The sequence below is a fragment of the Staurois parvus genome, unplaced genomic scaffold, assembly GCF_062004578.1.
Source record: "Staurois parvus isolate SC_StPar_1 unplaced genomic scaffold, SC_StPar_1.0 ptg000244l, whole genome shotgun sequence".
Taxonomy (NCBI): Eukaryota; Metazoa; Chordata; class Amphibia; order Anura; family Ranidae; genus Staurois; species Staurois parvus.
Genome location: NW_028318040.1, coordinates 2,217,947 through 2,240,013, shown reverse-complemented (window position 1 = coordinate 2,240,013; position 22,067 = coordinate 2,217,947). Strand labels below are relative to the sequence as shown.

Below are 22,067 nucleotides of genomic sequence, written 5' to 3'. Positions count from 1 at the left end.
GAGGATGCAGAACCCTGACCTCTGTCTGGACAGTGTTGCTTGGCCCTGTACTGATCTCATTCACTCTCCGCAGAAAAAAAAACCTCTCTAGCAATACACACCCAACTGAGCATGTGTAGTGACTCCACATGATATGTCTCATTAGGAGATAAGAGAGGGGCACTGCAAGAAGGGGAGGATCAGAGAAGTCAGGATCAAACATCCTTTTTACACAATGCAGAGGATTAACCCCTTAGGTTCCACACTGAGTATAACAAGCGTACTTTACTGCATATAAAGACTGATTTTACTGTTGTGGGTTTAGTAACACTGTAACCGCGTCCTGTCCAGCTAATGTATATAAGCAGCCAGTCAGGAGCAATGCTGATGCGTTCCTGTATATGTTCCCCCACTTCAAGGGCTCGTAAGCAGCTCAGAGCACGCACCCGCAAGCCTGGTGATCGCTGTACCCCTGGATACAGCGGATCACATGACCAGGTACAGGACCAATGAAATCACATGCAAAAATGGTGACATAAAAAACCATAAGCTTTGAATAGATCTCAGGAAAGGTTGCACTCCACTTACTGATCCTCCCATGCAGGATATTAAATTAAAACGGTCATTGGAAAAAAAAAACCATGAGATCTGTAATTGAGGACTTCCTTCTGAAAATGCTAGTTGCCTGGCGGTCTTGTGTGCCCTGCTGCTTCAGCGCTGAGCCACTGGCCAGGAACAAGTCAGCATGACAGCCAAGCAGCCAGTCTCCTCAATATTCTCATGACAGCTGCCAGATGTTTAACTAGAGACCTATATCTAAGTAACACCAGCCCATCGCATGTATCAGTGCTGCATATCGTTCCAATAGAGCTTACCCAGCCGGTACAACACAGTGCATATCACACAATCACAGGCCACTTCCGGGTGCCGGTCCGTGCGACTCATTCCCCAGTCAACACAGCCTGCGCTCAACGTTCCGCTTTCATTGTAAGTAGGAAAAGAAGGATCCCTGACTAGAGTTATTATTTGGGTTAGGTCAGCAGAATGGTGTGTCTAGGTGCAGAGCTGCTTCTCTTCTGTGACCTGTCAGTGATGGTGTGCTGATGTTGGGATTGTACAGAGCCGGCCAGGAAGTGTGAGCACATGGAGGCTGATGTACCTGCAGCAGGACGTGTATAGGGAACATGAACTGACTAACAGCAACTGAGCACAGGTAGGGACTGCACATCTATATCCCTGTCTACTACTTCTAGCAGAAAAATGGTGTGCATAGGGGGTTATTTACTAAAACTGGAGAGTGCAAAATGTGGTGCTACTCTGTGTAGTAACCAATCAGCTTCCAGGTTGTATTGCCAAGTAATTGAACAAGCAGAAGGTAGAAGCTGATTGGCTGTCATGCGCAGCTGCACCAGATTCTGAGTGCGCCAGTTTTAGTAAATCTCCCCCATAGGAGGTTATTTACTAAAACTGGAGAGTGCAAAATCTGGTACAACTTTGCATAGTAACCAATCAGCTTCCAGGTTTTATTGCAAATTAATTGAACAAGCAGAAGGTAGAAGCTGATTGGCTATTATGCGCAGCTGCACCAGATTCTGAGTGCACCGGTTTTAGTAAATCTCCCCTATAGGAGGTTATTTACTAAAAGTGAACAGTGCAAAATCTGGTACAACTCTGCATTGTAACCAATCAGCTTCCAGGTTTTATTATTATTATACAGGATTTATATAGCGCCAACAGTTTGCTCAGCACTTTACAGCATGAAGGTTACAATAACATTCAATACAGGAGGAGTCAGAGGGCTCTGCTATTGCCAAAGCTTACTTGAACAAGCAGAAGGTAGACGCTGGTTGGTTCTCATGCACCAGATTCTGATTGTGCCAGTTTTAGTAAATCTCCCCCATAGGAGGTTATTTACTAAAACTGGAGAGTGCAAAATCTGGTACAACTCTGCATAGTAACCAATCTGCTTCCAGGTTTTATTGCCAAGTAATTGAACAAGCAGAAGGTAGAAGCTTATTGGCTATCATGCGCAGCTGCACCAGATTCTGAGTGCGCCAGTTTTAGTAAATCTCCCCCATAGGAGGTTATTTACTAAGACTGGAGAGTGCACAATCTGGTACAACTCTGCATAGTAACCAATCAGCTTCCAGGTTTTATTGCAAATTAATTGAACAAGCAGAAGGTAGAAGCTGATTGGCTATTATGAGCAGCTGCACCAGATTCTGAGTGCACCGGTTTTAGTAAATCTCCCCTATAGGAGGTTATTTACTAAAAGTGGACAGTGCAAAATCTGGTACAACTCTGCATTGTAACCAATCAGCTTCCAGGTTTTATTATTATTATACAGGATTTATATAGCGCCAACAGTTTGCTCAGCACTTTACAGCGTGAAGGTTACAATAACATTCAATACAGGAGGAGTCAGAGGGCCCTGCTATTGCCAAAGCTTACTTGAACAAGCAGAAGGTAGACGCTGGTTGGTTCTCATGCACCAGATTCTGATTGTGCCAGTTTTAGTAAATCTCCCCCATAGGAAGCTATTTACTAAAACTGGAGAGTGCAAAATCTGGTGCTACTTTGCATAGTAACCAGTCAGCTTCCAGGTTTTATTGCCAAAGCTTAAATGAACAAGCAGAAGGTAGAAGCTGATTGGCTATCATGTGCAGCTGCACCAGATTCTGAGTGCACCAGTCTTAGTAAATCCCCCCCATAGTGTCTTCAGATATTCCCAAGCAATGTCCTCAGGATGTGTACAGGAAGGACAGAACTTTTGGAAGAAGTAAGGCCTGGATCACATCATATACTTTCGGACGGTGTTTCCAAACACCATCCCAGTGCATAGACAAGACAATACGCCTTATGTCTTGTTGCTTCAGTTTACACCAATGTGCTTGCTGGATTGGCGGTAATTATTATTATACAGGATTTATATAGCGCCAACAGTTTGTTCAGCGCTTTACAATATAACGGGAGACAATACAGCAACAATACAGTTCAATACAAGAGGGTTAGGAGGGCCCTGCTCCTCGGAGCTTACAATCTAGGAAATAAAGCAGGACAGGATGCATTTTTCTGCAGCGCAGCATGTTGTGATTCTACGCCATGCTGCAGTGCACAACGTGCATTTTGTGTTATTTCAATAAAGCTAGAAAGGAGTGGGATGCATCATTACAACTTAGGATGAGCACAGGTTTGGTCAGACTCAACCCAGAACCAAGCTGACACTCCAGGGCATTCCCCGCAGCTGACGTTGTTCCATTTTGCAAGTGACATTCTCTAAGGCCTTGGCATTTTGTGATCTTGGGCAGAATCGCTGCGATTCTGCCTGAAACCCCAAATCTCACTGCTATAATGACAAAGTGCAGTGCACGTGTTTCGATCCCATTCAGTTGCAATGGCACCTACGGCTTAGTTCACACTGAATCCAACTTTGAAATTGTGCAACTTCACTTGAATATTCACGATTTCAAAGTCTGATGTCAGTGCGACTAAAGGTGGTACTTGGAAGTCATCTGTGCGTCTTCATGCACTGATGTCTATGCAAGTCACACATAAGCTTGCAAAAAACAGTGCATGAATTACTTCCAAAATCGATATGACCGCTTCCATTGTGGACAATAGGATGCAACTTGTCATGCCACTTGAAACAGTCAAATCGCATGACAATTTGCACCGGTGTGACCGAGGACTAAATGTGTTGCAATTTTGCCATACAATAAATCATGCAGTAATCTGCAACTCATGAAGCTTGTTGCCCAAGGGAAGGTACTGCTCCATTTAGGACGACAGGCTTCACGCATTGCGGATTGCCGAGGCAAAACCACACCTCATTTATGTGCCATTGAAAGTAAATGGCACCCGAAGACGTGCTGTGTTTTGTCATTAATGCAGTGCGATTTTGGAACGTGGACAGAATTGCAGCAATTCAGCCCAAGATCACAAAACGGCGAATGTGGCCATATTAGGTCAGTGGTGTCACAAGCATTCCCGCCTCTTTGTTACATGTGGCTGCAGGGTGGGGAATAACGCTGAATGGGCGCTTGCCTCCATGTTTAGTTCAAACCTGTGGTTATCCCTAATTACAATTTGTTGCACCAATGGGCACATGGTTTACAGAGCATAACACACACTTTTTATATGAATAATCTCTAAGGGCCCATTTACACCACTGACTTTTTTAAAGCAGTATTAATGCACATGCAAGAAAAATGAATGCATTGCAATGAGCCCCGTTTACATAATTGCGGTGCTTTCATGTGTATGCAAAAATTAGAGCGTGCCTCTTTTTTTTTTTTGCACTTAAATGTAAGGCAACACACTACACATACATGTTAAAAAAAACCCTTATGTTTAATGCCAAGAAATGCATTATAAACGTGCTTCAAATGCATTGTAAATACATGTAAACATGCATGCAAAGCTACACGCTGAATATGGGGATTGTGGTGTAAACAATTCCTGGATGTCACTTTCTGGACAGTCCATTCATGAAAACAACATTAGAAAAGAGAGTGATCTGAGCTTGTGTCCTGAAACGTATTTTGGATTTTGCTGCTCTGACATGGCATTAATGTTCAGGAAACTGACAGTAGGGTGTTGTATTTATTGTTACTAATGTTGCGATTACTTGCTGTTACACAGATACTAAGGCTTGGTTCACACTACTGCAACTTGATTTCAGTGCAATAATGTAGTGCAACCTTAACCACTTGCCCTGCAGAGAATTTACTCCACGTAAGCACCTTATGAGCTCTGAGTCAGGGAATTTGGGTAGCATTGCTGTCTTCATGTTCTGCTGCTCAGTGCTCAGAGTTATTATTATTATAAAGGATTTATATAGCGCCAACAGTTTGTGCAGCGCTTTACAAAATGAAGGTAGACATTACAGTTACAATACAATTTGGTACAAGAGGAAACAGAGGGCCCTGCTCGTTAGAGCTTACAATCTAGGAGGAAGGGTTGAGTGATACAAAAGGTAGTAAGTGTGGGGGATGAGCTGATGGAGGAAATAAATGGCGGTTTACTAGGTAGAAGCAGAGAAATGTTTTCAGGGATCGTCTAAAGGTGGATAGATTAGGAGACAGCCGGACAGATTGGGGTAGGGAGTTCCATAGGATGGAAGAAGCTCGGGAGAAGTCCTGGAGGCAAGCATGGGAGGAGGTGACACAGGAACTAGAGAGCAGAAGGTCTTGAGAGGATTGAAGAGAGCGGTTTGGTTGATATTTTGAGACCAGGTTGGTAATGTAGCTGGGGGCAGAGTTGTGGATGGCTTTGTATGTTGTTCATAGGACATTTAAGTGGGGTTACTGTAACCTGTATTTTCTATCTGTTCTACAGCATGTGAATGCAGTGTAAGGCTAAGGCTACACAGTGAACCAAACTTTGCAGTTTTCGATGCCACGCTGCACTTTGTGAATGGTCCTGCAGCATTCTGGGACCTGTGATGTGTCCCAGAAAGCTGTAGGGGAAGGAGGGGGAAAACTTCCACATAGATTGCTAAGGCAATCTGAGCATAGGTGGGAACCGGAGCCAGGGAAAACCAAGTCCTCACTCACCTATCAACCCCCCCCCCCCCAGTACTTTTGGGTGAAGGTTCAATTTAACTGGTAATTGCTCAGTTAGCATATCTCCACTCACTGTAGTGAAACTTTACTACCTTGGGGGGGGGGGGGGGGTTAACTGTTATTTCCTATACAGAGATGATCACAGTATAAGCAATAGTTTTAGCTGTCAGGATTGGGTTAGCATTCATGAACAGCTTGCTTATGGTTGTGATCTGTGATTGGCTATAGCTAATCAAGGGATTCAGGTAGCCAGGTACTATGTGATTGTTGTGGGCCAATCACAGATCGTAACCATAAGCAAGCTGTTTATGAATAGAAATCCATTCCTGACAGTTTGTTTACATTATCATGTCATTGCTGTGACCAATCATAGCAATCACATGATACCTGGTTACTGGTAATTGTAATACACTAGACACAGTGATCACAGGAGCAGTGTGCTGCATGCCTCTTACCCGGAACAGGCTGGATGACCTACATGTACAGTTGTGTTCAAAATAATAACAGTGTGTTGAAAAGAGTGAATAAAGATCAAAATCCTTCTAATAGCTTTTATTTCCATACACACAAATAGATTGGGAACACTACACATTCTATTCCAAATTAAAACATGAAGAAAATATATCAAATTTGTGTTGTTCCTCTAAAAAAAATTTAAGAAAAGTGAATATTAGACTGTTCAAAAAAATAGCACTGTTTGTATTCTTCTTTACAAACTCAAACATTCACTATATAAACTGAAAAATGTTTGAAGATTTTGCTTTCCTTTGAATCACTTAATTAATATTTAGTTGTATAAGCACTGTTTCTGAGAACTGCTGTACATCTGTGTTGCATGGAGTCAACCAACTTCTGGCACCTGTGATCAGGTATTCCAGCCCAGGATGATTGGACTACATTCCACAGTTCTTCTCTTTTTCTTGGTTTTGCCTCAGAAACTGCATTTTTGATGTCACCCCACAAGTTTTCTATTGGATTAAGATCCGGGGATTGGGCTGGCCACTCCATAACGTCAATCTTGTTGGTCTGGAACCAAGATGTTGCACGTTTACTGGTGTGTTCGGGGTCGTTGTCTTGTTGGAACACCCATTTCAAGGACATTTCCTCTTCAGCATAAGGCAGCATGACCTCTTCAAGTATTCTGATGTATTCAAACTGATCCATGATCCCTGGTATGCAATAAATAGGCCCAACACCGTGGTATGAGAAACATCCCCATATCATGATGCTTGTGCAACCATGCTTCACTGTCTTCACAATGTACTATGGCTTGAATTCAGTGTTTGGGGGTCGTCTGACAAACTGTCTCCGGCCACTAGACCCAAAAAGAACAATCTTACTTTTATCAGTCCACAAAATGTTGCGCCATTTCTCTTTAGGCCAGTCAATGTGCTCTTTGGCAAATTGTAACCTCTTCAGCACGTCTTTTTTTCAACAATGAGACTTTCCGGGGGCTTCTTGCAGATAGCTTGGCTTCACATAGGCGTCTTCTAATTGTAACAGTACTCACAGGTAACTTTAGACCTTCTTTGATCTTCCTGACGCTGATTGTTGGCTGAGTCCTTGCCATTTTGGCTATTCTTCTATCCATTCAAATGGTAGTTTTTCGCTTTCTTCCACGTCTTTCAGGTTTTGGTTGCCATTTTAAAGCATTTGCGATCATTTTAGCTGAGCAGCCTATCATTTTCTGCACTTCTTTATATGTTTTCCCCTCTCCAATCAACTTTTTAATCAAGGTACGCTGTTCTTCTGAACAATGTCTGGAACGACCCATTTTCCTCAGAATTTCAGAGAGAAATGCACTGTAACCAGCATGTACAACATTTGCTGCCTTCCTTCCCTAAATAAGGGCAATAATTGCCACCTGTTTTTCAAAGAATGAATGACCTCACTAGTAGAATTCCACACTGCTATTATTTTGAACATGCCCCTTTCAATTAGTGATTCAATTACACAGAATCAGCAGCATGCATGTCATGACTGTTGGGTCTGTTGGATTTCTATTACTCTACTACACCTGCTAGTAAATTATTTGCCATATAGAAATATCATTTCTACCAAAAACAGTGATTGATCAGGTTAGAGATGTCTGACTGCTATTATTTTGAACACAACTGTACGTGACCAAGCCTGCCCGCCCACAGTAAATGTACTGTTGGCGGGTGGAAAATTGCTAAATCGCTAAGCAAACAATATGTATTTCCCCGCACACTTCCCAGCTAGCTAGCAAAATATAAATAAATAAATTACACTGTCTAACAATTTGCATTAAACACAGAGGTTTTAGTTGTACAGTATTTGCAAATATGTGTGGAAGCGACACAAATATATGTGGAATCTTTGAAGGCCTCCATATTGAAGCATATGCACTCACTGGCCACTTTATCACACCTTGCTAGTACCGGGGTGTACCCCATTTTGCCTTTAGAACTGCATTAATTCTTTGTGGCATAGATTCAACAAGGTGTTGGAAACATTCCTCAGAGAGTTTGGTCCGTATTGATATGATAGCATCACACAGTTGATGCAGATTTGTCGTCTACACATCCATGATGCGAAGCTCCTGTTCCACCACATCCCAATGGTGCTCTATTGGATTGAGATCTGGTGACTGCTGAGACCATTGCAGTACAGTGAACTCATTGTCATGTTCCAGAAACCAATTTGAGATGATTTGAGCTTTGTGACATGGTGCATTATGCTGCTGGAAGTAGCCATCAGAAGTTGGGTACACTGTAGTTATAAGGGGGTGGACATGGTCAGCAACAATACTCAGGTAGGCTGTGGCATTTAAACGATGCTCAGTTGGTACTAGGAGGCCCAAAGTGTGTCAAGAAAATCTCCTCCACACCATTACACCACCAGCCTGAACCGTTAATACAAGGCAGGGTGGATCCATGCGTTCATGTTGTTTATGCCAAATTCTGACCCTACCATCTGAATGTTGCAGCTGATATTGAGACTTATCAGACCAGGCAATGTTTTCCAATCTTTTGTTGTCCACTTTTGGTGAGCCTGTGTGAATTAGAGTGTTTGTTTCTTGTTCGTACCTGACAGGAGTGGTACCCTGTGTGGTCTTTTGCTGCTGTAGCCCATCTGCTTCAAGGTTCGAAGTGTTGTTCACTCAGAGATGGTATTCTCCATACCTTGGTTGTACAAGTGGCTATTTGAGTTACTGTTGTCTTTCTATCATCTCAAACTAGTCTGTCCATTCTCCTCTAACCTGTGACATCAACAAGGCATTTTCATCCGCATAACTGCCACTCACTGGATATTTTATCTTTTTTGGACCATTCTATGTAAACCCTAGAGATGGTTGTGCATGAAAATCCCAGTAGATCATCAGTTTTTGAAATACTCAGACCAGCCCGTCTGGCACCAAAAACCATGCCAAGTTCAAAGTCACTTAAACCCCCTTTCTTCCCCATTCTGATGTTCAGTTTGAACTTCAGCAAGTCGTCTTCACTATGTCTAGATGCCTAAATGCATTGAGTTGCTGTCATGTGATTGGCTGATTAGCAATTTGTGTTACCAAGCAATTGAACAGATGTACCTAATAAAGTGGCTGGTGAGTGTATATTGTGAATTGACCCTTATTACAATATTTGTGTAGCCTGAAGTTCAACCATAGGTATTTTTTTTTCTACTGCAGTTCTTGGCAATGTATGTCACCTTTTTCCGTAGGTTTGAGATAGGTGGACCTTTTTGAGGAGTAGTTTATTGGCAAAGCCATTTTAAGGTTCAAGTAGCAATCAGAAATTCCACTAGTAAGTGGTTGAATTCCCAAAGATGTTGATCTGTTTCAGGCTGAGCTGTTGCTTCATGTAGTATGCACACTGTTAATTGGTAGCTGCTAATGAAGTATATTGAAAAATTCTATTCTTCTACAGGAATGTACTATATGTAAATTCTACAGAGAGCCAACTATGGTGGGCTGGCATGCCTCCACTGGCACTAGTCCCACACTGCAATATGCAATCTGATCCAAGTTGTCGTAACCTCTCATATCATACAACAAAATCATTCCGTAGTCACTGTGGATATATATAGTGTTCATCAGACGGTGTGATTGGCTGATTAGAAATTTGTGTTACGAAGCAATTGAACAGGTGTATAGCAATTGATAAATGAAGACTCCCATAGACTAGAGTTAAGCCTATGACACATTGTTTTTTCTGTTTGTTAGTAGGCTGCTTTTGAGAATCAGTGTTGGCTGTTCAGGCAAAAATTTCCAAAGCGACATGCTGGAAATTTTTTGTTGTTAGCAGAACAAACGATTTTCATTTAATTAGTGCAGTATTCCTCCATAAAAAATTGTTTGAGCTAAATAGTGCAAGATCGGAAACAAAGGACAATCTGGAGGAAGATGGCAATGAAAATAATTTTTGTAAATATAAAAGAATGATTGTATTGTCTTGGAAATTCGCTTTTAATGAATTTTTCCTTACCGTGAGTACTCGCAGTTGGATGCGCAGAAATCCCCCATAAAGCTGTGCGAATCTCGCTGCAGCCGTATCACGCCTTCCACTTACCACGACTGCAGCTAAACTCCACGATTCCTGTGCCTCCAACTGGTTTAGCTATCTCGAGATGTGAGGAAATGGAGCTCCAGGTACCCAGGAATGATCACACGACACTCTCAGGTTGCTGTTGGAATTCACATAGAGCCGGATCCAATCCCAGCCTCCGATTTTTATTACAAACACACACACGCCCCTCACATGAGACAGGTCAATCCCCTCCCACAGAACAATGCATGGGGAGTGCCTATACACAAGATGTACATTCCGATTGGAGCGTAGCCTTTCCTCTTATCTATCACCAGTCCTCCCCTCCCTCCATGAGCTCTCTGAGGGAAGCAACCTTCCCCCTCCTATTACCACCTAGTGGTATGTAAATTCTCTGTACAAACATCCCCTAGATTAAACAGTGTCAGTCTGTATCTGAATGGGCCCGATACGATCTTTATTAAAACACATCCATCCAGATACAGTTTCAGGTCAGTAATGGCTTGTAAGATATACATGAGCCTACACACGAAGTTCGCACTGCTTGGCGCCTTGCGGTACGAAGTCCATGTGGTACTATGCTGCTGATATGTGGATACAGGCCCGCGGCCTACCGCCAACGGCATTCGCATCGAATGCCGTGGTGGTATACACGCCAGTCTATAAGCGCAGATCTGCCATCTCATCCGTTACCGAGCTGAGTACTGTAATACATACATTGTAAATGCGCATGGCCCAATTGCAGCCTTCAGAGCTTTAATTAAGCCACACGAGAGACATATGAATAACACTAATATATGACACATTTAAAGTTCAACCTGTAAATACAAAATTTCCATGACAGTATGCAGCATAATTTTTTTTTTTCATACATCACTGGACACAGAGCAGTCTTAAAGCGGAGCTCCATCCTAAAGGGGAAGTTCCGCTTTAAGGAATGGCACCTTTGGGGGCTGGGGGGGAGTGGGTACCCAAAGTTGACAGGTACCCGCTCCCACTTCTGGTCCGAACGCCTAGGCGATTGGAAACGGAAGGTGTCGTCCCTCCCTGTAGTCTTTTGGGACACATGACAGGTCCTAGAAGACTACAAGATCATTCATGAAGCGCAGCGCTACTTGCGCATGCGCAGTGGGTACCCAGCTGTGAAGCCGCAAGCTATCACAGCCGGGTGCCCACAATGAAGATGCCGACCTCCTGGAATACTGGACGGCCGATGAAACGGGCTGCGGGGGACACACCACGGGACCGAGGGATAGGTACAGTTGTGGCCAAAATTATTCAACCCCCAATGCTGTAAAGGGGTTTAGGGACTATAGTGTACATTTGGAATTGTATTCAGAATCAAATCCTACAAGGACGTTGTAACTACCCAAATGCAACTAAAATGACATCAATTGTTTATGTAATACAGTAGTAAATGGTTCTTATGTGGTTTCTTCATTGCCACAATTATTCAACCCCTTAAAGACTACCACTCTGAAGAACAGAGGTTCATACAGGTGCTTTCCATCAGGTATTGAAAACACCTGTGGATGTCACCGAGCAGCAATCAAGCATAATAAGCACCAATTAGGCAGCTTTAAAATGACTGTGATACTCAGCTCCTTCTAGACATTTACTGGTGTGGTTACAAACATGGTGAAGGCAAGAGAATGGTCCAGGAAGACAAGAGAAGAGGTGATTTCTCTTCACAGGAAGGGCAATGGCTATAAGAAGATTGCAAAGATGTTAAACATACCAAGAGACACCTTAGGAAGCATCATTCGCAAATTCAAGGCAAAGGGCACTGTTGAAACGCTACCTGGTCGTGGCAGAAAGAAGATGCTGACTTCGACTGCTGTGCGCTACCTGAAGCGTAGAGTGGAGAGAAGTCCCCGTGTGACTGCTGAGGAACTGAGAAAAGATTTGTCAGATGTGGGTACAGAAGTTTCAGCCCAGACAATAAGACGCACACTGCGTAATGAAGGCCTCCGTGCCAGAACTCCCAGGCGTACCCCCTTGCTGTCTCCAAAGAATAAGAAGAGTCGACTGCAGTATGCCAAAAGCCATGTGGACAAACCACAAAAGTTGTGGGATAGTGTTCTGTGGACTGATGAAACAAAATTAGAACTGTTTGGGCCCATGGATCAACGCTATGTTTGGAGGAGGAAGAACAAGGCCTATGATGAAAAGAACACCTTGCCTACTGTGAAGCATGGTGGAGGGTCAATCATGCTTTGGGGCTGTTTTGCTTCTGCAGGTACAGGGAAGCTTCAGCGTGTGCAAGGTACCATGAATTCTCTTCAGTACCAGGAGATATTGGATGGAAACGTGATGCAGTCCGTCACACACCTGAGGCTTGGGAGACGTTGGACCTTTCAACAGGACAATGATCCCAAGCATACCTCCAAGTCCACTAGAGCATGGTTGCAGAGGAAAGGCTGGAACATTTTGGAGTGGCCATCGCAGTCACCAGACTTAAATCCGATTGAGAACCTCTGGTGGGACTTAAAGAAAGCAGTTGCAGTGCGCAAGCCTAAGAATGTGACTGAACTGGAGGCCTTTGCCCATGAAGAATGGGCGAAGATACCCGTAGATCGCTGCAAGACACTTGTGTCAAGCTATGCTTCACGTTTAAAAGCTGTTATAACTGTAAAAGGATGCTGTACTAAGTACTAAGATTGAATGTCACTTGGGGGTTGAATAAAACTGATAATGCTGTGAGCACAGAAAAGACATTTGTGGTTATTTCATTATAACTGTTATGTTATATTTGTCTGACCTACAAGTGCCTCTTTAATGTAAATGTAAGCAAGATGACTGAATGATCAAAAGCAATGTCAAACTGGCCAAAACACTCAATTTCAGTGGGGGTTGAATAATTTTGGCCACAACTGTAAGTGGCAATTTTTGTAGCTGCTGACTTTTATTTTTTGACAGGGTGAGTGGAACTCCGCTTTAATAAACATGGTCACCTTGATTATGTGCCAGCTATTGGTGAATGGATACTGGCAATCAAAGAGAGGAAGTCCATAATCCCACCTCCCCAGGGAAGCATCATTTCTTTTTCACCAGTGACCGAAAGTGATGGTCCAGTTTGCCTGTAATGTGACCTTTCAGCACTGGAACCTGTGGGTATGGAATTGTGTGCTGCGTTACTGACCAAGGCGCTTCCGGCAGGGTGCTGTGCAGGTCCAGGGCCATGTACCCCCAGAAAGGGGGGATCGAGGCACCAAAGGTTTGGCTAGACTTGGCCCACCGTGATAGGTTAAGGTTGACCCTGCGGCGGGAATGGTAAAATGTTTTGGTCCCTGTAGCCTTCCTAGTTTAGGCTTTCTCCTCTTTGTGGTTGCCTGTCCCTATGTTCCTCCAAGCTAGAGGGGCCTTCAACCTGCTTGGAGCGGCACAGGTCTCACATTGAGGTCAGCAAGCGGCTTTGTCAAATAGGAAGCACACAGGGGAGAGCAGGGCTGGGAGAGCCATGTGGCAGCCATTGTCAAGTTTTAAGAACGTTGTAAGGAGTCCTGCTGGTGCAGTTTCCCCTGAGGAGCCAGGTATGGCGAGTGGTTCTGTCAGGGCAGGAACGCTGGAATGGGCAGGCAGGCCTATGGTACGGTCACGCTGCGACTGACGACAGCCACTACCCACAGACCAGAGTCCCTCAGGGCGCGGAGTCTAAGCCCCAGGCTACCCTTCACCAGGGCCCCTGATGGTGGGGATGGACTTGACGCAGCCTGAGACCAGGTCGCGGCCCCCGAGTGACCCCAGCTGCGATAACGACTGCCGCCAATGGCGTACAGCTGGTGGGAGCTAGATGGGAACACGAGTAGAGTAGTCAGACAAGCCGGGTCAATAACAACGGAGCAGACAGTACTAGACGGTAGGCAAAGAATACTCAGGTCACGGGCCGGGTTCAGCAACGGGAGGTCAGTTAAAGGGTTAACGCAGAGAGTAGTCTTGTCCAAGCCGAGTCCGTTACCAGGAGAGCAATGGGAACAACACAAGAGCTTGCAACAGGGCAACATACAGGACACAAGTGCAGACAGGAGGTTTAAATGTGCTCAACCACACCCTTCTGAGGAGGAGCCGCAGAAGCCTGAAGGCATAAAGGTTCCCACCATGCTTTGCAGAAAACCAAGATGGATGCCAGCTCATGGAGATGCACAAGCTCTGAAGAAAGGTAGGACCTTGACAGGTTCACAGCGTATCAAAAACCTCCTGCGGTCAGGTATGGCGCTTAGAAGAAAAAAAGGGACTCTCGGCTACTCTTGTAGGTATGGTACACAAATATCTTGCTGCTCTCTCAGGACTGTGGGTATCCTTAGGCAAACTACAAACAATAAAACAACAAAGGAGAGGGAGCACTGACCTAGTGCATTACCATACCTCAATTTTTTTTAGAGAAAGGAATAACAACTAAATACTCACAACCATGCACAAGCTTATCTATAAAAAATAAGAGCGCCTTCAAATCCACCATATTCTGCTGATGGCATGGGAAGACTTCATAGTGTCCAGTGATGACTGACACGTTTTGAGGGTCAAGCCCTCTTTGTCAGAGCCAAATGTGCTTGGTGTGCCCTCTTCTTTGTTATTTTGTGGGTGGCTTAGAGCCCCTGCGTTTGTCTGGTTTAGTGGCTACCGAAGGGACATCATATGTGACTACGGAGGATTTGGTGTCTGTGTCGGACAGTTTAGAGAATATACAGTATTTGTGGGTATGTTCACCTCCTCTACACAAGGGGGAAAGAAATGCTGAGAAGACAGGTAGCTTTGCTTCTTGAATTGAGGAATCCCTCAATTTGCTTTTGTATGAAGGTACTGAGGAAGATGGTGGCTGCTTTCGAGGCAGTACCTTCTGCTCAATTTCACTCTAGACCTCTGCAGCTGAATGTTTTGTCTGCATGGGACAGGAGGTCTCAGTCTTTGATGTGTTTGTGTCCCAGTGTCCTGCAGTCTAGGTCTTCACATTGTCTAGTCAGAGAATACCTTTTATTCATTCGAAGATAGAAGGCATTCTATGAATGGAGGAGCAGGTGAGTGAACTCCAGTGGTAAGTGTGCAGAGGGGAAGCATCACTAAATGTAGTGCAAAGTACGACAGTGATGTGGCCCTTTGGATATCAGATATGCATACCTAGATTGGGCCAGCTTGGCACAATGTAAATCTGAAGAATATATTTCTTAGAGTTCAGCTTTTAAATTAGAACTCCAGCTCTGTGGAGTAAAAGTAAAAACTAACCATACCTCCCAAAGACCCTTGAGGTAGTTAAAAAGAAAAAAAAGAGTCTGGTGATTTCACAGGAGCTTCCTCTTCTTCTTTGGTGGCAGTGGGTGACAGCCATTCTTCCTGCTCTCTAGGAATGAGAAGCACTTATGTTATGACAGATGATCCCAGGGAGCTTGTTGGTGGCACCCTGGACTCACGGATAAAGGGCAGAATGATATGACTGTCTTTCTGCCAGGAGACCCCAGGCAACGCTGGACTGAGGATGAAACTCCGAGGCACTGTGGAGTGGTTAATCTTGAACACATTTTTTTTACAGGGGAAAGGGGACCCAAAAAGGAAAAAAAAATCAAACTTGGAGTTCCACTTCAACAGTAAATTTTCTAATGTTTCATGTTAACATAATCTCTTTGAACAATGCTAGCAGCTTCCTTCCTTTTCTAATGTTGATCACCAGTCTATTAAAATACAATATATATTACCCAGCAAACATGTATTTGTTGTGTTGCCTGCAAACTGTGCATGGCTGTATATTTTACAGGTCATGCTAGAACACAGCTGAGTACCGTATGTGACCCTTTTTTATTTTTTTTTACATTTTTAGAACAGGGGTTAGACCTAGGACAAGGAGTAGATTCCTGAAAGCTTGTTCTCAAACATGAACTGTAGTCTGGTGCAAATAAAAAGCGTATCAAGTTCAGTACTCCAACTTGTTACCAGGATACTAATACAACTACAATTTCCTAGCAGAATATATAGTACTATCATGCTAAAATTGTGCTATGTGTATTTTTCTGAAGTGTGCTTAGTTCTACAGTAAATTTATTTTTATTAGTTTATTAGGTAAAATATTGGAATATTCTTCATTTTATTAGCGCACAGCAATTGCCCTTTTTCCCAATTGTGCACGTTTTGTAAAAGTCTATTAGTGTTTCTGACCAGCAGAAGGCTGGGAGCTCAACTGCATGGAGGAATTTAATCCAGAGAGCAATGAAGTGACTAGTGTCTATTGCTTGAGGGTATTGCAAGATCAATTAAAAGGAAACTGTGAAAATATGGAGGCAGTCATTGCTGACCTCTGAAAATAATATTTCTCTGGGTGTAATCCTGATCTAATGGCTCCAGAACTTTCTAAGTCACTGATTTGAAACACGTATGCATATGAGGAGCTCTTATTTCAAGCCAATTTTTTAGTTTTGGATAGTCGGGGAAAGTTTTTGCATGGTCCTTTTGATGTGTATGTGACCCATTTTTGGGTAATTTTTTTCTCACTCACTGTTTATAATGATACCTTTCACGCCTGAATAAAGGTGTGCGGCCAATAGAGTCACTGTGTAGAACAATAGAAACATAATAAGGGGTTAACAGGACCAAGCATTGGATACCTTAGGTACACTGATGGGTTATGTTCTGATTATCTAAAAGGAAAAGAACAGTGAGCGCTGGTCCTAAACAGCAGCTTAGCACTCTAAGCAACCGATATATACTTATACAGAATAACATAAAAAACAGTGCAGCGCTGAAGGTAGTAATGATAAAACAGAAATAAGTTCACTGTAAGTCCAGTTCAAGGAAACATGTCAGGTGACAAGTAGAAATTCCATGTTGGTGATCCGTGAGGAAGTGGCTGAAAAACGCACTCACCAGAAAGAAGATATATATAAGCAGTTTATATCAAAAGCCCATGGATCCTCAATCCAGAAGGAACAAAGCTGGTCTGGTCACAGAAAGTGGGTTCCTCCTTTATGGATGCAGCAAAAGATTTTAAAGAAGCCCATTATGCTGTTCAGTCTGAATCGCCTTTTCGGGATTCAGGATCACTGCAGCATGGACAGTTCCTGCCAGTCATGGGGTATATGTACAAGCCCGGCTCTCTTTTTTTCAGTACAATCCCACACTGTTCTGCTGACATCTCAAGTTCCCTTTGACACTCAATACCGTCTACCCGGAAAATCCTGATTTCTCACCTTAGTTTGGGACAGAAGCTTTGTCTGCCCAGCTGTGATGGTGGGAGAACTTTTCATACTGCAGAATTCCCATGACTAGGATCTCTGATGGATTCTGCCGGGGCTTCGAAAAGGCGCTTCAGACTGAACAGCATAATGGGCTTTTTTTAAATCTTTTGCTGCATCCATAAAGGAGGGACCCACTTTCTGTGACCAGACCAGCTTTGTTCCTTCTGGATTGAGGATCCATGGGCATTTGATATATACTGCTTATATATATCTTCTTTCTGGTGAGTGCGTTTTTCAGCCACTTCCTCACGGATCACCAACATTGAATTTCTACTTGTCACCTGACATGTTTCCTTGAACTGGACTTGCAGTGGACTTATTTCTGTTTTATCATTACTACCTTCAGCGCTGCACTGTTTTTTATGTTCTGATTATATATGGGTGAACATATATGTGTGTGTTTGGTTTGTTTGCATATTTTATGTCACTTTGCGCACAGGAGTTACAGCCATGGCACAGAGCTCTAAAGGAATGGCACGGGTATGCCGTTCCTTCAGAGCGCATGTGCTGGAGACGTCACCTGCTGCCAACCAAGTGAATATTGCCTAAATGGTGCACTTTTAGGAGATATTCATTTAATCTACAGGTAAGCTTTATTCTAAGCTTCCCTGTAGGTAAAAATAACTATCGGGAGTTTACTACCACTTTAAGATCTCAGTAAGAACTTGAGATCTACCTTTTCCAATGTGCTGGCTATTTTTGTATATTTCAATAAATACCTGGCACAGGCTATAATCCTTCCCTGCACTATTTAAAGCAACATAAAGAGTTTTGGCTGGAGCTGAGCTTTCACTCTGGCTTCCCTGATCTGCATTCTTTTTTAAGAGTCTTAAAATAATGCTAGAGCCAACCAGGGTGCAAGTTTGCTTGATAAATAAAGGTTGCCTTAGTCCTATAAATAGGTATTTGACTTTCTCCTTTTTTGGGAAAAGAACATTATAAATACTTTTAGTTGGGTTTCATACATTGTAAGCACATCTGGGCTACAGGGATGAGCTCAGGCATATTTGAATCCACTTGAGCTTCCCCATAGATATTGTGTCGTAAGTGTTGTCACCCTAACACAGGAAATAAGTTATTGGCAGGATCACAGTATGAAAATAAAGGGAACAAAGAAAATCCAAGCATACACCACATCCAGGGATTTGTAAGTTGACATATAATAAACTGTTGTTTCTTTTAAAGTGGTTGTAAACCTTTACATTTACCCAGTGAAGTGACAGGCCTCAGGTGATACACAGGAATGAAACAAAACCTCCTACATAAGTTGTATCTGTTTATCTGCAGCTTCCTCTCTTCTACAGTCATCCAAAACACACATTTTACACAGCATCTCTCAACAACAGAAAGCAGGGGGTAGTGATCTGATGTCACACACACTGTAGAGCAAAGAGCTCCATGAAATCTGATAGCTGATTGGAGGGAAGGGACACACTCCCGTGTACACAGGCTGATAAAAAAAAAACATAAAGAGCTGAGGCTGTGAGTCACCTGCTATCTCCCAGAAGGCTGAGCTGGTAAGTTTAAAGCTTTTCTCCAGCAGAGGAATCAGAGAGGAACCACACTCAGTGCTTTGGATGCAGGGGAATACACACTATTGAATGATATTCTTTGTTAATTTTTCATGTCTGAGGTTTACAATCACTTCAAATTCAATACTGTAGTGCAGTGGTCTCCAAACTGCGGCCCGGGGGCCAGATGCGGCCCTTTGCTTGCTTTTATCTGGCACCTGGGACACTATTTCATCCACTGATAACAACAATGGGCATAATTTCCCCCACTGACACCAATGAAGGGGCGCAATTTCTCCAAATGACACCAAGGATGGGGTGAAATTGCTCCCAATGACACCAACGATGGGGCACAATTTCTCCCAATGACACCAAAATTGGGGAACAATAGCACAAAGATGGGACACAATTCCTTCCAATAAAACCAATTATGGGACACAGTTTCTACCAATGACATCAATGATGAGGCATAATTCCTCCCAATGACACCAACGATTGGACATTGTTTTTTCCAACTGACGTCAGGATCTTTTCTACTCTCAATGGCCATAGTCTGGACCCCCTAAAGTCTGAAAGACAGTAAACTGGCCCTTTGTTTAGAAAGTTTGGAGACCCCTGCTGTAGTGCATTGCAACGCTATGTGGAGATATGCACTACATAAAACTCAACACAGCATTATGTTGAGCCTGCATTGTGCTGTGCAGATCAATGCATCTGGTATGAATGTGCCCTTAGGACTTGCATTGCTGTCTGAAGCTTGATCCGTGTTCAGACCACTCCGTGGATAGCAAAAGACAGGCGGTGAGGAGGCCTTTTATCGTACTGAGGGGCTGTTAAGATACAGCTCCACTGTAGGGTTTCCCTGCCCCCCAACTGTAAGTGTAAACAAGCCCTAACTGTTACAACATTGATATCCCCCCTAAAAATTAAAAAAATCAGCAGAAGGGACACAACTTACTATTAATCTGAAAAAAAAAGGTAAAGCTTTTTTTTTTTTTTTTTCAACACCTTCACGCTTTGCCTATTGCATAATGATGGACAGTGCTTTCCTCATTCCAGGTGAATGTCATACGACGTCCTCCCGGAACATGCCTTGTGCGTGGGCATGATCTCTCACAAGCTGTGTCCACCGGATGCAGTCGATGACAGATCACTGTAACAACTCTCTGATCAACTGGTTGAAATGGTGAAAAGATACAAAGGTCAGAGTAGTGGCTTGCTCCGCTGACCAATCACAGCAGATCACATGACAATTGTAAACAGAAAATGGCTTTGATTCATGCCATTCATTTTGTACAATTGTGTTGCTAGTTGTGATTGGTCACAGTAATCATGTGGTACAGACAGGGCCAATCACAGCCCATCTGTACCATGTGATTAGCTGTGGCCAATCACAGCTAATCACAAATAATACATACTGAATGAATTTATTTCTTTTAGTAAAAATGCTTGCTTATAGCAGTGAAAATCAATATTTTCCATCATTTTTTTTTTCATCTACGATACCAAACAATGTTATCAGCTTTCTCAGCTATCTTCTATGGACTACAAAGAAATGCAGATCTCTGTATTTAAAATCAGGAGATCTGGCTATTGTAAGAATGCTGCCCCTCCATATATATTGGTTGAATTAGATGGACTTGTGTTTTTCAACCTGATTGTAACTCTATTGTGCCCCAAGGGAGCTCTGTCACCCTAGGGCAGGAAGTGTTACTGACAGAATCACCAAATGAAAATAAAAGGAAAAAAGGTAGAAAATAATGCAGTTTACAGGTTGGCATTTTGTTGGGTTTATTTGTGTACTGTACTTGTAAAAAGGTGCCTGGGTCTATCCAAGTGCTTCCCCTGTAGGGTAGCATGAGAAATGCTTTTGATTTGAGTATTATAAATGACAAAGCATGTGTTACTATGTGAATCGTTGGCCTAGCATTGTTCACAGAAGTCTGCAGTTACATTTACTAGCAGTCTAAACAGTAGGCTGGTAGTGGCCCATGACATGGATTGTGCAGAAGTGCTGGCTTTAAACAGTGTTTTTAAACTTCCAAGGCCATAAAACACAGCAAGTGTGGGTGGATCAGACGAAAAAATCCATTGCTGTACATTAGTGGTCTCCAAACTGCAGCCTGGGGGGGCCGGATATGGCTTGCATTTATCCAGCCCTTGGGGCACTGTTCCTCCCATTGATACCAACAGCAGGACACTATTCCTCCCACTGACACCAAAGATGGGACACTATTCCTCCCACTGACACCAAAGATGGGGCGCTATTCATCCCACTGACACCAAAGATGCAATTTACACCAATTGCATTGGTGTAAACCAGGCCTGAAATGCATTGAAAACACAGCAGAAATGCATAAAAAACACACACGCTGCAATTTTGATGCGGTTTTTGAGTCACATGACCTATGAAAAATGCACTATAGACACAAAATCACGGATAAAATCGCAATTCCAGGTAAAATTGTGGAAAAGTTCCAGGTTGAAATGTGGCAAATTCGTAGGTAAAATAGCGAAAAACTTCCAGGTAAAATTGTGCGTAAAATCGCAGCAAAATTCTGGGTACAATCACTGCAAAATCTCAGGTAAAATCACAGGTACAAACCAGGTGCAGACTGACTATTTGGAAACTCGGGCCCTGCCCGAGGGCCTGGGGTCAGTAGGGGGCCCCATGAGATGCTCCTGGTACCTTTTTTTCATAGGCTTTTTTGAGTTTGGGCAAGGACACAGGGGCCCCATGATCCCCTATTGCCTGGGGGCTCCATGAGTTGTCAGTCCGCCCCTGGTACAAACACTTTAAAATCCCAGGTAAAATGGTGACAAAATCAGAAAATAACGTGAAAAAATTACAGGTAAAACCCTGGGTAAAAAGACTGGTAAAATTGCAGCAAAATTCTGGGTAAAATCGCAGCAAAATTTTGAGTAAAATCTTGGATAAAAACGCTTCAAAATCCCAGGTAAAATAGTGGCAAAATCAGGGGTAAAAACATGGCAAAATTGCGGGTAAAATTACAGCAAAATTGCGTTTTTGGTGGCCATTATGAGCACCTTTTTTCCTATTGGCAAAATGCCGATAATACTATTTTTGGCCGTCAATATATGTCTGCAGTAGGTAAATCCTCTAGAACAGGGGTGGGCAAACTTTTTGACTTGAGGGCCGCAATGGGTTCATATATTGGACCCGGGGGCCGGACCAAGAGTAGATGAATGATGTGTATGTGTCATCCATAGTAAGTATAGTAATATTCCCCCATAGTAAGCATAGTAATTCATCCCCCATAGTAA

The 22,067-nt window shown here is 43.2% G+C and overlaps 2 protein-coding genes across 5 annotated transcripts in view; one reads left to right on the top strand and one right to left on the bottom strand.

Moving 5' to 3' along the window:
- INTS12 (integrator complex subunit 12) overlaps positions 1 to 1,001 on the bottom strand; it is a 35,342-nt gene extending 34,341 nt beyond the window's left edge. The window contains exon 1 of one of the 2 annotated variants that reach the window (XM_089680514.1): positions 855 to 1,001. The gene's annotated coding sequence lies outside the window, so the exon portion shown is untranslated. The remainder of the gene's footprint in view (positions 1 to 854) is intronic. The other variant, XM_089680515.1, reaches the window with a different exon arrangement.
- GSTCD (glutathione S-transferase C-terminal domain containing) overlaps positions 868 to 22,067 on the top strand; it is a 267,696-nt gene continuing 246,496 nt past the window's right edge. The window contains exon 1 of one of the 3 annotated variants that reach the window (XM_089680513.1): positions 868 to 966. The gene's annotated coding sequence lies outside the window, so the exon portion shown is untranslated. Of the gene's footprint in view, positions 1,193 to 22,067 lie in introns of all 3 variants that reach the window. The other 2 variants (XR_016313184.1, XM_089680512.1) reach the window with 2 other exon arrangements.